Here is a 17,570-nt window from a genome sequence, read left to right as displayed (position 1 = left end):
GAAAATTGTTTGCAGAGCGTTTTTTTGCAATATTTTTATTTTGCAACTTTTTTGTTAATAACAAATTACCTGCCACTTGGACACAAAGATGTTACTTAGGTTTTTTGTTAGCAATAACTCAATGCATCGATTACAAAAGGTTTCATCCTGGCCTCTCCTCGTGGTCGGTGACCTTGATTTTCTAAGCATCTTTTTAGGGGTGGACCGTTCGTCTAAAAGGTTAGAACAATAAAATTGTGGTCCCTAATTTTTTCCCGGTTAAATAACAACCCGACTGGGCTATATTAATTAGGATATTAGGAAATAATAATCAGTCAATCAGAAGTTTGTATTTAAGATTATGTTTAGAACGGCAAAGTTAAATTGTGCCTGGTGCGATACGTCTATTACAAACGTACTGTAATATGTAATAGGTGTTATTGTAAATATAATATTCGTACGTAAGTATACATATAGGAAAATAGCATCAGTTTCAAAAGTACCTATATGACAAATGGAATTTTAGTTTCCAACAGATAAATAACACATTTGGAAAACCTGCGATATTTATACTTCTTCACAGTATTTAAAAAATTAGGTACAATAAGATTTTGCCTAAATTGTAACAGTACACTATACAGGCTCATTCACTAACAATTTACCCCCTACCCTATCTCTTCCACTCTTCTATCTAGGAAATAATGGTAAAGAAGAATCCTTCCTGCGCATAGTCAAGATGTGTTTTCCATTGTTAAATTTACTAAATAAATTCTCTATTAAGGAAAAAATATCTTTTTACAAAAGGTACCTCCATTCTGTTCTAAATAATAGGCATTTATGTATTCGATGCAATTTTTACCTTATTGGTATTACTAATTTCGTTCAATATTTTGTCCTTTAAGTCACACACATTAGTAGATGTTCTGTTTATTTTATACTTTAGAATCCCTTATAGAAAGAACTTCATTGAGGTCACACTGGCCTTGGGCATTAAAAAATTATCTCTTCATAAAAGAATTTATTTAAAAAAATTTCCTTTGTGATGAAGTTAATNATCCGAAAATTTTTTTCTAATCATTATGTACAATTTTGAGCTATTTATTAAAATTTATACTTTAATTACTCGAAAAACGTAAGATTCCATGTTACAGTGATAAACAAAAAAATTACAAATCCATAAAACATCCATAAAACATAAAGATTGCAAAAAACATGCGAAAATAGTTGTTCTAAATATTAAAGATAGGATTTAAAGGGGATTTTATCTAAAAAATGTCACTGCCGCTAATTTTTTTCAGTAAAAAAGTTGATTTATTGAATTCTAATTACATTTATGTCATAGAAAATCTCATAACATATAAATATATGTACATGTAAATCGTACTATTGTATTTAGTTACTTTATAATGATTGCGTTATTCATTATAATATTTTTAAAAACATTAAATCTCGTTATTTATAAAAATCTTATCTTGAATTCTAATCACTTATCCATTAGTTTTTGTCTCATTGATGCCATTTCTTCATCGTGAGATTCGACAAACCTTCCCGATTCTAGTAGATCTTCGAAATCTTCAAGACAATCACCTTCTCTATGAAATACCTTTTGATGGGCTAAAATTTTCCGTAGGTCACTCAGGTATATAAGTTATCTTAAAATAGCAATAAATAGGCATCTACGTATATAATTTAAAGAAGATTTTACAACTTTCTCAAAATATTGTAGATTGTCTTATTAAATATTAACTTCATTAACTTATTTGGTTGTTAATTATAATGGTATATTTCGACTTGTAATTTTTTTGTTTATCAATGTAACATGGAATCTTACGTTTTTCGAGTAATTAAAGTGTAAATTTTAATAAATAGCTCAAAATTGTACATAATGATTAGAAAAAAATTTTCGGATTCTAGTTCGTTTCTTTGCATTTCCTGAGAAAACTTACCATAGTAATGTATATATTTTTTTACACCATCAGAAAGTAGAGATTTCAACGAAGAAAAAGCCCACCGACGTTTTTAAAAAAGCAGATATTTTGACGTGAGAATTTTCGATTGAAAATTAGGGTGCTTTTTCGATATTAAGTAAAAATAAGGTGAAAAAATAAATATTTCAAATCAAAAAAATTACAGCGTGTTTGGGACATAAATAGGTAAGTTTTCACCAAATTTCGTGAAAAAAAAATTTGTTTGTAAAAGATAAAAATAAAAAACCAAAAACTTGGTTATTTGAATTTTTCACATAAATTTTGAGGTTATGTGAAAAAAGTGTAAATACAAAAGTTGTAGATCTTTTCATTTCCTACAACTTTGCCATTTAACTTTTTTCCATAAGACTTGTAGTTTTTCCGGAAATCAAGGGAAACCGTTTTTTACCCTTAAAACTCACCCCCTTCCCCTTCCCGACCCCAGATCGCCTGTAAATTATTTTTCCTTTCACTTCTGTTATATTCTCTTTCTTTTCCAATGGGTTTCATCCTACTATAATTTTTTTTGGTTTCAAAAATTATCGACCCTGGTCTATAGTAGTGGGACGCACAATAGGCCTAATCAGGCCGCAGTGCTATGGGACTTATTAAGGACCAACCATTAGAAGAAGAAGAACTAATTGTCTGTTTAGTAAATTTAATAGCAGCAAAGTATGAATATACACTGGTTCCAAGGCAATCTTAACTTTATCTATTGTGGAGGGTTAGTAAATAGACCAAAATATTGTGCAAACTGTCACAGCAAATATATGATATCTATTATCAGTGTAATCAGAAAAAGGAGAGGATTAAAAAGACGACAAATACAGGGTGAGTCATTAATAATGGTACACAACTTAATGGCAGATTGTTAACGTCAAAATATAGCGATTGAGCCAAACATTTAAAAAATTTAAAAAATGGACCGATTGTTTTGAAAATTTGTAGCATTACGTTTTTTGAGACGACAAATACGAATATGCAAACAGTTCTGGGGTCACGTCTAGGGGGCGTTAGTTCTACTGTTCTAACAATGTAAAAATATGTATAACTTTTTTTATTTTACAATTTTGAATTTTTTAAATAAATATTATTGAACTACGTTCAATTCTAAATAAAAAAGGTATACTTGTTACAAATCGATAAACTCATTTCGAGACACAGACGTTTTAAATTTTTGAGATTCGGCGGGAATTATATTAGAAAATTAGCAGGTCTTAAGATACCAAGCCTAAATTAAGAATTAAGACAAACATTCCAGCAACTGAAAATTTTATTATGCATATCTAAACAAATTATTAATTCTAAAAGATTCTCAAAGCAACCATCAGCGACTTCAATGCACTTTCTTAGCCTTTTATTTAAATTTTGTCTGACGTTAAATAAAGTTCTATGTTGTTTGATAATATCAACTGATTCTTGAATATTTGTCCACAGTTGTTCTTAACTACTAATAATGTCTTTGTAACCCAGAGAATTTCTATTAAGATATTCTCTTACTTCTCGGGTATAATGTGCTATCAATTTATTATGCCAATGTCTACTACTTTGGAAAAAATAATTTTCTAATTTAATTCCCGCCGAATCTCAAAAATTTAAAACATCTGTATCTAGAAAATGGTAGAGTTTATCGATTTGTAACAAGCATACCTTTTTTATTTAGAATTGAATGTAGTTCAATAATTTCCAGTTAAGAAATTCTAAATTGTAAAATACAAAAAGTTAGACATATTTTTACTTTGATAGGACAGTATAACTAGCGCCCGCTTGGTCATCAAAAATATTTTTTTAACTTTAACACCCTGTAGAATGAAAAGGAGCAACAATTGATTAATGCATGTTTGGCTCAATCGCTGTATTTTGACGTTAGCAAACTGCTATTAAACTGTGTACCATTATTAATAACTCACCCTGTATATACGATCTTCCTTTAAAAAAAACAAACTTAGTTTATATCTTCGAAAAGCAGTATGCAATGGTTTTTTTATAGAATTCTTTGATATCGCGACAAAATTTGCTACAAGTTTGGCCATTTCTATTTTTCTTAGATACAAAGGTAAGGGAGATAGGTTAACTATCTTGTACATATATCATAAGATCTGAAAAATATAGTAACAGAAGTTCATATAAGCAAACAAAATCTGTTTTGTTTCTAAATTTTTCTTCTTCGTTTTTCAGTATTATTATTAGTAATAGGTATAACAAGCCATATAAATGTGGGACGTTCGTTAGCATAGATTAAGTAACATTAATTTAAATGTCAATAGTGTTTATAGCAAAGGAACACCACAATCACAAATAAATTCTTAGGTTACTGCCCCTACAGCGGTGGTCATACGTAGGGGAGGCAAGGTAAACATTGTACATGTTACAACTTTTTTTATCTACATTTATTTCTTTTACTGATGGTTGTTATATGGACTGAATAATAAGAAACCAAATTTATTTGCGGTTTGTTGATGAATCAATCAATTTAAGTTGAGAAGTAGGTATATTTTTTTAACAATTGTTGAGAATTCCCCTCAACAAAGAAATAAATTAGAAAGGTTTATTCACCCTGTAAATCAACTGTACCTTACTTTAGTTGTTTATGTAGATTTAAGTCATAAATTGTAATATCTGTTATAAATATTTATATTAAGGATTTATTTATTGTCTCATTAAACTCTACTTATAGCATTGTATTTGTAAAAGGGGGGCTTTGCTACGTCCTGCACCAAATCCTCTTTCCTAGAAAGGAAAGTTGTGAATCCCAAGAAAAAGGGTGGGGAATCGAGGACGAGGCAGAAACCCTTCTTAGCAGGTACCTGGATACCTACAAGAGGTATTCTTACATTTTACGAAAAATAAATTATTTTTGTAGCATAAATTGTTGTGCCTGTTGCATTGTGTCAACGTCAGTTTAATTATATTTGAATATGGTCCTTCGAGAATTGTTATAGTTTGTTGTCGGTATTAAACGTAAGTTTAGAATCTTGGACTTTCATTATTTGAAGCAACGTCAATCCTACAACAAATCACTCAACGCTCATCACTCTGTTTGGGTACAAAGCAACGTTCCCCAACAACAATAAAGTCGTTCATTTGCTGAAATTCGATATAAAATGTTACATAAGGTATATGTAAAGTCGATGAATAATAAAATTACTTCTTTTGTTTTCCATATTACACTGGAATTCCTCAAAATAATAAATTATGACGTACTAATTCAACAAATTTATGAATTTATGTTGAAATTGTGTAACAATATAGTATGTATTGCATTTTTGCATAAAATCATGAAAAACAAAAAAAATATATAAAATTATTAAAATTTTAATAAAATCTTTTGAATAAAAATAAAAAAAATCGGGAACGACCCTGTTTAACCTTGTCACATGATTACTTCTTTGAATTCAAATTACTCTAATATTGCTGCTAATGTTTGTCACATAAAATGGTAGTAGCACAGCAATGAGAGATAATTTATAATTTTGAGTTAATTCTTGGTAGTTTGTATACAAGGGAACAATGTTACAACATGAGCTAAGAAATAGTAGTTGTAGTATCTCCTCTATTGTATTCTGTCAATGTTATTTTAAAACCTAGAAATAAGTTTAAACTCTACTTTTGTTTTTATTCTATAACATTGTACCGTTTTTTATTGTAGGGTTAAATTCATAAGTGAAATATAATTTTGTAAAGTATACACCATTTCTCATCAAGAAATAAAGCTACAGTCATGATTCCTTTTTCTCTAATTATTTTTATACACATTTCAAAGTATGTGTAGCGAGTATATAGATAATAAAATTATAAAAGTGTGCCTAACTTCTCTTGTTTTAAGAAATGTAGATAGGTACATGTTGATTGGAAAAAAGATCTTTAATTAGATGATTGATACTTTACAGAAAATCTGAAAATAAAAGAATTTGTAAGTAATAAATTAAAAGGATTATTTTGGAATAGGTACCTTTTAATGTTTCGTCATGACTTTAAAACCTATGGATATCGATTTGTAAATAAATTAGTTGCCTCATGGCAACTTACCCTTAAGAGTACTTCGAGGTACATTCTTTGAGTGAAAATAAACCGATTTACTCTACCTTAGTAAATTTTGCTTTTCTACGATCTTTCGAAGTATACTATTTTATTTCATTTTTTATTATAACTGTATAGTTAGCCTCAGAAACGATTTAGGACACACATAGGAGTTATTTTTATAGTGTAGCTAATCATTGTCCTTGTACCATGTAACAGGTAAAAGCGAATGCTACGAAAACTTAATCTCTTAAAAACTAATACCGATATAATTTGCTATGTTATTGCTTGTATTCTTATTTGTAGTAGTGGTTTAGTGTACTCACCAATCATACTCTTGCGTAGTACGTCTGTCATTGTATCTTCGTTTTCGCATTTTCATACTTAAGACGATTTAATGAGAGTCTCATTTAACCACACTGGGATTTATCGAAACTTTCTATTATATTCTAAAAGACCATTTTCTTCATTTATAAGATTATTTCTCAAAACGATTCATATACATTATTGTATTTATATATGCTGGGAAGCATTACCAAAAATTTTATTCAAGTGCCACAAACTTTTAAAATTTCATTTTGACTTTGACATAAACAAGACTTTTAGTAAAATTAGGTTTATTTTGTACTTCCAAATATCACCATTTAAAAATAGTTTTTGTTGTAACGTTGAGGTTAAGTAAACTAGTGCTTATAGATTTGACTCAGAGTAAGGAAAAATGTGTTTACCTTTTTATAAAACAAATACAATAGGACGATACAGCAAGCATATTTAAGATTACAATCATGGCGACGTGGTAATATTTAGTCATGCAGGCAAGAAACTGGCTCAATTAGAAAGATGTTTGACGAAAAATTGAAACCAACGAAATAATTGAAGATATGGCAGGCAACTCTTCAATCAAATGGAAAATTCGTTATCAATAGTATAATATGCAAAAATTATTCCCACAAATTTTTTATATATTTGTATGCATCACACAAAATTTAGAGTAGTTACAAGGTAGAACCACTATTGACTGATGAGATCAAAGTCATTTTATAAAGTCAAGGAATGACATAAAAAGAGCTTTAAGTCCTTGGGATAGAAAAGTCATCCGGATGTACAATTTCTTGTAAGATCCGAGCCATAAACTATCATTAAAATGACTGAACATAACAATAATACATCTATTTAGAATATGTTATTTCTTAGTAAAATTGTAATTGTGAATCTCCTGTTACCAAGAATGAACTCAATCTGTGATAATTTTCTACCTCTCCAATATGTTCCAGCTTTCACAATAGTTTCCTTATTTTATGAAAAGCACACACAAAGTTCACATAAATTATGTCCAGACCATATACAGGGTAGGAAAGTACCGATGGTCTATCTGAATTTACGTGAGAGCGATAAAGTAAGCCATAGAAATCCATGCGATAGAGAAGGATGGCTATAATGAAGGCTTCTCTTAGTCACCGCCCGTTTCGCCCTTCCACAAATAAGATCCACTTCTTATTTGTGGAAGGGCGAAATGGGCGTTGACTATTAGACGCCTTCATTATAGCCATCCTTGTCTATCACATGGATTTTTATGGCTTACTTTATCGCTCTCACGTAACTTCTGATAGACCATCTAGACTTTCCTACACTGTATGAGACGTTTAAATAGAGAAGGAATTTGGACACCACAAATGCTGACTGGTTGGTTAATAAAACCATGACAGCCATGACAATCTTTACATGTAATTCCTTCCATTGACTTATGAGAAACAGATGTTAGACAAATAAATCTATTGCTGTTGCTTGCTTTTCCATTTGAAAAAGACAGCTCTAAAATCTAACAGAATTGACTAGCTCATAAATTAGCGCATAACAAGTATAATAGCGAATTAAAGGAAGAAGAAAAAAAATACTGTTATAAATTTCGAACGTGTTAGTAAATCTAAGCCTGCTCGTTCGATCATTTCATCCGAAGGTTTCAATACGTTTTTTGCCAATACATTTGAAACTATAATTAACTCAACCGNCAGTCCGGTCTGCCGAGGATGTGAATCGGCGGATGAAACTTCTCTGCATATCCTGGGCGAGTGCCCGGGATTTGCACGTAGCAGAATGACGCTCCTTGGGAGACCCTATTTGGAACCCAAGGAATTGAGAGAAGTGTCAGCAAGGAAGCTTTTGGACTTTGTAAAAAGGACAAATCTACTTGCTGAATAGGACTAGTAGTGGGACGCACAATAGGCCTAATTAGGCCGCAGTGCAATGTAACTTTTTAAAGGACCAACCACTAGATGAAGATGAAGAAGATGAAGAAGCTTCCAGACTTTTAAAGAACGATATTATAATATCAATATCCAAAATTATGAAATTTGTACACTCTCATATTACCTCCTCCTCTTACTATTTTATTTAATGAATGTAATTCAGAAGGTTTTTGGCCCGATGATTTCAAAATCATAAAAGTTATTTCTTTGTTTGGGAAAGGTGATAAAGATGAACCTAATAACTATCGGCCCATTGCGATAGTACCTGTTTTGTCTAAACATTTTGAAATAATAATAAAAAACAAACTTACTTCTTATCTGGAATCGAAGCAGTTGCCGTCTAGAGTTCAATATAGCTTTAGGAGAAATAAGTCTACGCTGGGTGCAATAGCTGATCTTATTGGTGAAATTGTTGATGGCTTGAATAGGGGACACACATCGGTAGCCGCGATGTGTGACCTAACCAAAGCTTTCGATTGTATGTCCAGTAATATACTATTTTACAAACTAAAATATTAGAGTTAGAGCTATTGAATTGGATCTATTTAAATCTTACCTTATAAATGGAAGGCAGTATGTTTCTTGCGGCGACAAAGACTCTAATGTATTATTTGAACAAAAATTAAGTACTCCAGGGTTCGCTTCTGGGACCAATACTATTTATAAAACTATCTTTCCGAAGCCATTGTTGACCACTGCATTCTGTTTGCTGAGGACACTACCATTCTGTCGACGCGCGACTCCTCATTGGGCATTGACAATCTAGCGAAACTCAAACAATATGTTTTACCGGACATAAACGGGTAACTGATTCAACGCCGGAAAAATTTCTGGGAATGAGTGGGAGGTCGCACGTCGACAGCATCAGCTCAAAGATTTCATCTAAAATTTTTGTTAAATAAAATAATTTGAGGACTATGAATACGAATCAATTTAAACTATTTGTGAAACGACATCTCGAAAGTACTTGTTTTTACAGCCTACAAGAGTATGTGGATGGTTAGAACATCCATTATTTTGTAACTTGTGACTATACATGTACATTGCATATAAAATGGTAAATAAACAACAACTACTACTACCAACTACAAAGTTTGTAAACATCTTTGCAAATGGGCGTAACCGCTATGATCTTGCAACTATTAAGTACTTAGTATTCCACAATTCATAGATTTGGATAGGCAAGTTTTTTCTCCAGGCAAAGGGTATGAAACCAGAAAAATAACGATATGGCTCTGGAAATGTGAAGGAGGAGTTTAAACCAACGACGTGTCAACCAGCCTGGAAATAGTTGAACGATACCAGACAGGAAGTTCAATTCAATCAACACAATTTTTAAACTTATCCGGACATTATACAGAACTTTATTAAAGAACTGGTTAAAAGTCAATTGTAGGCCAAGACGTACTTTTCTTGATATTAATATTTAATGAAGAAAAGTAATAGGAGCTACTAAAATAAACATATCGCAAAACTTTTGTTAATTCGATACACAGGCAGGAACACTTTGTGCAAGCAACGACAATTTAATATTGGCTAAAATAATAATAGGATTCTCTGAACTTAAATCCTCTAGATTTTTATTAAATAATACCGAGGAACTATTATTTCGGATTTGAAGCTCTATCGGACAATAGCAGAGTATACCTCTAAATGTACGTGATTCCTTAATATGCTTGCTTATGTCGCTGTGATGTGAGGATATGTGTCATTATATCTCCACACCAGCAGTTCTCAAAATTCTCATACATTTTTTATTGTCAGATCAGCATTTATTTATTTTACTTTTTTTGTACCTTGTGGTATAAATCACAAGCTAGAATTATCCCATCCTATTACAGATAATTCTACGTCTGCCACTTATCGGTCCACGCAGAACTTTTTAAATTTCAATGGCTTGGATCAGTTCAATAATATAAAGAATACTCAAGGTAGAATACTTGATTTGGTTTTCTGCAATAAAGATGCTATTGTAGATAGGGCCCATGATATTATTCTTATTGAGGATCGTTATCATCCAGTTATTGTTATCAATAATGCATAATTAAAAAAATAAAAATTTCCTTTAAAGCAACAAAATGATTTTAATTTCAAAAAAGCAAATTTTCCTGTTTCGTATGTTGTTATTTTGAATACTAACTCCTTCCTTAATGAATACGCCAATTCAAATTATGCATTAGATGCTTTTTATGACAAGCTGAATAACACTTTTGAGGACTGTATTCAAAAGAAAAAAATTCGTTCAAAGGTTTACCCACCGTGGTTCAATGGAAAAATTATTAAAAATATTAAACAAAAAATAAATGCACTCAAAAAATATAGGACTACCGGAAATACTACATCAAATATCTGGCGTGCCTTAAGGATCTATACTCGGACCCTTACTCTTTGTTTGTTTTGTAAACGACATCATAGTTAATCTACAAGTATACCATTTAATGTATGCAGATGACCTTAAACTATTTTGTGAAATAAACATCATTGCCGACTGCTATATGTTACAGAATGCGCTTAATGTGATTAGTCTGTGGTGTCTAAATAATAATTTAACACTAAATGCCTCCAAGTGTAATATCATAACATTCACCAAAAAAAAATTTTTTATTTAATTATAAATTAGATAATATAATATTGCATAAACCAGATTACATAAAAGACCTTGAAGTTATATTTGACCCTACATAATCTTTTGCAGAACATATAGACTTAATTGCGTCATCTGCTGTCAAGAATATGGGGTTCATAATGAGGAATTCCAAAGGCTTTATCAGTATTTCTATACTACGATTGCTCTACACTACCTTTATTCGTTCTAAATTAGAATATGCATCAATAGTCTGGAACCAAATTTATGCTAATAAAATTGCAACTTTGGAAAGAAATCAGCGCAGGTTTATAAAATCAGCTGTGTACTTATTGGATGGTACATATCCCCCTCAGGGTTTTCCGCATGATTTATTACTTGAGCGTTTCAATATTCATGTCCTTGCTAAAAGAAGACCTGTTTTTCAGTATTGTTTTTATATAAATTTCTACATAACATTTTGGACTGTCCAGGCCTTTTAAATAATGTTAATATCAAAGTTTCACGACTATCAGCTAGAAGTAATAAAGATTTTAGTCTACCCACAGCACGTAGTAACATCTTAGTAGCATCACCATTGTATCAAATTGTTTCCAAGTACAGTGAGATAGAAAATAATTTCAATCTTTTTTGTTGTTTGGCTAATGATATAAAAAATGCTTTACTTATGTAGTCATATCTGTCTTTTATAGTTTGTTGCCTTTTTATCTTGTTCCTTATATTTGTGTTATTTGTAAGTTTGTACTATTTTTATTATTTTTTCTTTCTCTATTTCTTCATAGTTCACTTTTCTCTTTTATCTTTTCTTTTATATTTTATTACTAGACTTAACATATCCTGTTATTGGGCACCGCCTGTTGGATGTGCATTTTAAATAAATAAATAAATAAATAAATAAAAATAAGAATAAATAAATAAATAAATAAATAAATAAATAAATAAATAAATAAAAATAAGAATTGTTATTAAATATTTGGATAATGTTAAGTTTGTCTATAAACTCTATAAACTCTCTGTTTTCTTTTCAAATTATTGGACCCGGAATGTACATATTATAATTGTAAAACAATGTACTTGACAACTATCAGTTTATTGGATGCGACCTACAAATCTAAACTAAATGATAATTTTGTACATATATTCCAGAATTTCTAAAAAGCCAAAGTTGTGAGCGCTTTGTACTTTTAGTTAATACAAAAATATTTGTAAGGTACGGTAAAATAAATCTGAGTAAATATAGATGTACTTAATATTTACACAAATACTCAGCAGCGCCACACTGTGGAGAAACTAATTATGATTATTCTTAAATTCACCTTATGTAACATTTCTTTAAAATATTCCTATCTTACTACAATTTTGTACCCCTTTGCCGATCTAGTATTTAATTAATATTTCCACCAGATGGCATAAGGGAAAGGAATAAATGAAAACTTCACTGTATTGTTAGCCAGAATTTCTAGTTCGGACATTTGACAATTAGGGGCGCCGTAGGTACTAAAGTCTGAATTTTAGTTACGTGGGAAGATAAAATCAATACAAAAACTTATTTGCCGCAACCGTAAAATCTGATGCAGTTTTTGCTGCTAATATACAGTTTTATCATAATAACTTCAGAGACAAATGAAGTAGGTACAATTTTTGGTTTTTCTTTTGTGAAAATTGTATGTCAACATCTGCTTCCAGACAGTTAACCCTTCACTTTTTAATATTAGATAATAATGTTCAAATATTGGTTTATAAATATTGAGGCACCGAGAACTACTTTTTAATGACGGTAAAGAGCTTGTGGAGAAACAAGTGATTCACCTCCACTTAAATCAAATTAATTATATATTCTACTACTGCTTAATTATGATCTATTTTTCAACATATCACAAATTGTCAATGCTCTGTATAATATATTCAACATCTATTACTTGTATACTGACCAAGTAAAATAGAAATACCTAATTAGTTTAATGTCCATAAGATAATTAAACATGTTGTATGTTTTAAAATCGTTTATTTTGAACCAGAATGTTCATATAATATGTGTCCAAATCTCAATGATTACTGAGATACAGCCAGTAGAAATAAAGCACAAACGAATATTGTTTTATTAATTCTAATAACCAATATTATTTGATACACAAAATTGCATTTTGATTTTTAAAGATTAAAGATATGGTCCAAAAGTTCTACCGCCAAACTCCGCATACTTCGATGTTCTAATGAAAATGTTGCGAATTGTGCTGTGCAGTTTTTCCAGGCGTCGCTTCATTCTCGTTGCACTGGCCATAATGCGAGCTACCAGTTCATAACGTGTATTTACATTTTCTTTATAAACATCACTTTTCATCCATACCCATAGTCCATAATCTAATGGAGTTAGATCTGGAGACCTAGCTGACCAATTGATGGGACCACCATGACCAATCCACTGCTCTCCAAAAGCTTGATTTAGATATTGCGTCACCTGACGGCTGTAATGAGCGGGAGCTGTCGAAAAATCTTACATGCCCTTGTAGCCAAGGGAACATCCTTTAACAATATTGGAAGTTCATTCCACAAGAACCCTAAATAGCTTGTGTTTACTACAATAAAATATACCACATGTTACTTTATACACTCATAGGACGAATTAGAGTTATTTACAACGTGCCTAATTTTATTGGAATAATTCGTAAGAACATAAAAAATGCTGGATATAAGTAACAAAGTTGAAGTTATTAAATTTAGTACAACTCATAAAAAATTGTTTCTACAACAAAGGTTAATTCGAAGAAAGTTATAGGACACCCTTTGCAGTATTAAGGACTATATTTTAAAACAGTAACAGTAGCAGTATTAAGGACTATATTTTAAAACATTTATGGCATTTTCATTTCAACTCAGTTCAGTATTAGATGTGGAATACTGCCCTGTTGTTTTCAGTGTGCCCCATAGATACTAGTCGCAAGGTGTTAAGTCTGGTGAACGTACAGACCAGTTAACAGGAAATTATTCCCTCTACCGATCCATTGTCGAGGGAATCTTTAGTTCAGATACTACCTGACATTTACAGTGAAATGTGGTGGAGCGCCATCATGCATAAACCACATGTTATCTTTGAGTAATAGTGGCACATCTTCCAATAACTCGGGTTTTGCAAAAATTCTAAATAAAACTCTTAAAACAAAAAAGTTAAAGGGGGGGGTCAAAATATAGTGAATCACCCTGTACATCCATTAAAAAGTATAACTTCTCTCAGTGTATACGGTTGTGTTTCCTTCAAATCTGTCAATTCTAGCGTGACCAAGAAACATCAAAGGAACCGCCGATTCTATCGCTTCTCGTTGGTATAGTGTTCTCTGGTTCTATACTGTACTCATTTTTTGAGTCTGTATTGTGTTCACTTACCTCTGCAATTTCATTTTCTGACGTATCTGCTTCTCTAATTTCATCTTCAGATTGGTCATCGAATTTATATAACCTTAAGCTTATTTTTTTATGATCAGCTTTGGATCATTCACTTGTATACTGTCCTTGCATTATCCTTTTTTTATCAAGATGATTCTATGATTATTTACATTATATAAAAAAGGTCTAAAGAAGACGATTTATGTGATAGAATCACAAAAACATGTAGTGTATTTTGTTCACCAAACCCTACGAAGCTTACAAACTAGTAGTTACTCATACAGTTGCAATGACGAGACTTAGCATGGTCCTTACATACAGGGTGTTTTCAAAATAAGTAGCCCAAATGGTACCTAAAAAAAACACGTTTTGCATACAAATGGCCTTAGTAAACTGTTCACCCCTTAGGGGATACAGCCTCTCAGTTTCCAAAAAAAATATGGAATAGCGGCTGTCACTTTGAAAACTAAAAAAGTATAATGGTCAAATTTTACACAAATCTTCTATTAATGCATGTGCAAGTTCTCAACAATTTTTCGAAAATTTGTGTCCCTTGAAGGAGGTTGAAATAAGCACCCCTTAAGTTATTTTTTGCTACAACTTTTTTTTTAACAAATATTAAATATTAAAAAATACGTGTCATATAGCATGTCAAACAAAAAGCTGCAGCAAAATATAATTTAGGGGATACTTATTTCAACCCCCTACAGGGGACAGAAATTTTCGAAAAACGGTCGAAAAGTAGAAAATTTGTGTAAAATTTGATTATATTATTCCTTATTTAGTTTTCAAATTACTCTATTCCATATTTTTTTTAAACTTTGAGTGGCTGTATATCCTGAGGTGAACATTCTACTAAGGTAATTTTTATGCAAAACGTATTCTTTTCAGATGAAGATTCACCGGTACCATTTGTGCTACTTCTTTTGAAAACACCCTGTATAATTCAATAATTCTTTAATGAACACGGTGTATATTATATACCGACGCGTGAAATTAAATCAGATTAGATTAAATATAAGTATTTCATTCCTTCCGCAAAGTACCTAATAGAAATTCAATAATAAAATAAGAAATAGTTTGTGTATTGAATTCTTTAATGAAAATTGTCTCAACAGCGACTAAAGATTATGGGTTTCCAAAAGGTTCAATTTTCAGAGGAAATATGATATACAGTGTGTCCACGGATAGCTTTCGGAAGAGAGAAAACTTTTTTTTGTGTAGATTTAGAATAAAAAGTTATTTTTTATAAAAACTTCTGCTTGTCTTGAAACTACAATTTTGAGTACCAGATTTGAGATTGCTATACGGGGTACATAAAAGTAACATTGTTAAATACTTTTTCGATTTTTTAAAAATAGTGTAATAAACATTTTTAACAAAGTAGGTAATTTCGTAGCTAATTACTTATAAATTCTTATATCTTTATTTTTATTTTCAAATAAGCTAGCTAGTTTTAATTATACAGTAAAAAAAACAAATGGATGGGAAGAAATTGTCAAAATCAGTGGCTATCTAGGAGCCCCGCTTACAATTATGTACTTTTATTTTTGGGGAATATCTGATATCAAATGGTCCCGGAAATGGTGGGCAATCTCTCGGATATGGATAGCTAATAAGAAAATAATGTCACAAGTTCATATACAATTTTTTCCTCCGGGCTCACCCTGTAGAGTTATTAGCTCTTGAAGTTGAGAATTAAAAATGGTTTTTTTGCTGTAACTTTTGTATTTTTTAATAAATTTTGAAAATTTTTTGGCTGGATCTATAATTTTTGAAGCTGCTTTGGACGATAATATGAAATCCTCGATAATAATTATGGGGGCCCGGGGGCAAAGCACCCCCCACCAAAATTTCTAGAAAAAAATTGTTTATTCCACTATACCCCAAATTTTCCATCATTTTATAAAAAATTATGGTATTTTACGTAAAATATACACCCTGTATAAAATCAATTTCAATAATAACATATTTCCTGAAAGATAAAATTAGAGAAGTTATTGAAAATATCCCAATAGAGCAAATAAGGAAATGTTTTTCAGAATTTAGATATCGAGTTGAACTATCCGCTGAACTTAGTGGTATCACGTTTCAATAGAATTGTTTATTTTATTTTAAATAAAAATTATGAAGTTTATTCGTTTATGTTGTTTTTACGTTTTGTTTTAATTTAATCGAAGTAATTAAACATGTTACTTTTGATGTACCCTGTATAGCAATCTCAAATATGGTATTCAACATTGTAATTTCAAGACAAGCAGGCGTTTTTATAGAGAATGATTTTTTGTTCTATTCCTATACATAAAAAAGGTTTTTCTATTCTGAACTCTATCCGTGGACACACTGTATATGGCGCCCCATACCTGGCCTATTTGACACCTCTAAAATACCCTTTATAAGCAGAGCATAAATCAGTGTCCCAACAACTGCAATAGTTATTCGAAATTTTCATAAAAAATTTATTTAATGCCCTAATATCTCTTAATATCAACTTTTAGACTAACAATAAGGTAATCAAATATTCTTTGATATAATATTCATGCTCTGCAACTCTTTGCTTATGACACACTTTGCATATGTAACTACTTATATCATGAAAGTTCCGTAATATTTTTCAAGCATTAATCTTTATATCATCTACAAGCACATTAAAATCCATTTTCCTCAGTTTCTATTTCTCAAAATAAAGTGCGTCCATAAATCAAAACCCAATCAGAAAAACCAATCAATATAAAAACTGTCAGACTCCTCGCTAGCGCATAAAAATATTTCGATTGGGGAAAAAGCGCATTCTGGCTTTTAAAGTTATATTCTCATTACTCCTTATCAAGACCTAATATGATAAAGCGAAATCTGAAAGACGATCCTGAGGGTTGGTAATATTGTTGGATTTGACAGCCGATCTATTAGAATGATACAGAATGTATCAATTGCAGATATCAATGACTGCCTGGTCTTTTGTTTCCTTTACGACGGCTAGAAGATGTTTCTTCAATGAAATTGAGGGCATTATAGACGATGCTATGTAACATATATATCAACTAAATATGAACCCGTATTCAACGATATTTAATATTTCTAATTAAATGGGCAACAGTTACTTTATTGCTGAATGTACGAGTACTGACAATCAAACAATATATTAAAAATTATTTGATAACATTAGTAGATAGGCTATGTTCATACGACGCCAAAATCCCATGTATTTTCTTATGAAGGTTCATCCTGGTCATTTTTGACGAATTTTACCCCCTCTCCTCCACTTTTAGGCCACGCCCATCGACCAATCACAGCGTAGCATTCAAATTGGCCACATCTCTCGACCAATCAGATCGCGGCAAATTGGCGGTAAATTCAAAATTTCTAGATTTAAACGCATGCGCAATAGAGATC

This window comes from Anoplophora glabripennis, unplaced genomic scaffold, assembly GCF_000390285.2.
Source record: "Anoplophora glabripennis isolate ALB-LARVAE unplaced genomic scaffold, Agla_2.0 scaffold1043, whole genome shotgun sequence".
NCBI lineage: Eukaryota > Metazoa > Arthropoda > Insecta > Coleoptera > Cerambycidae > Anoplophora > Anoplophora glabripennis.
The sequence above is the reverse complement of the archived record's forward strand: the minus strand, read 5'-3'. Positions refer to the sequence as shown.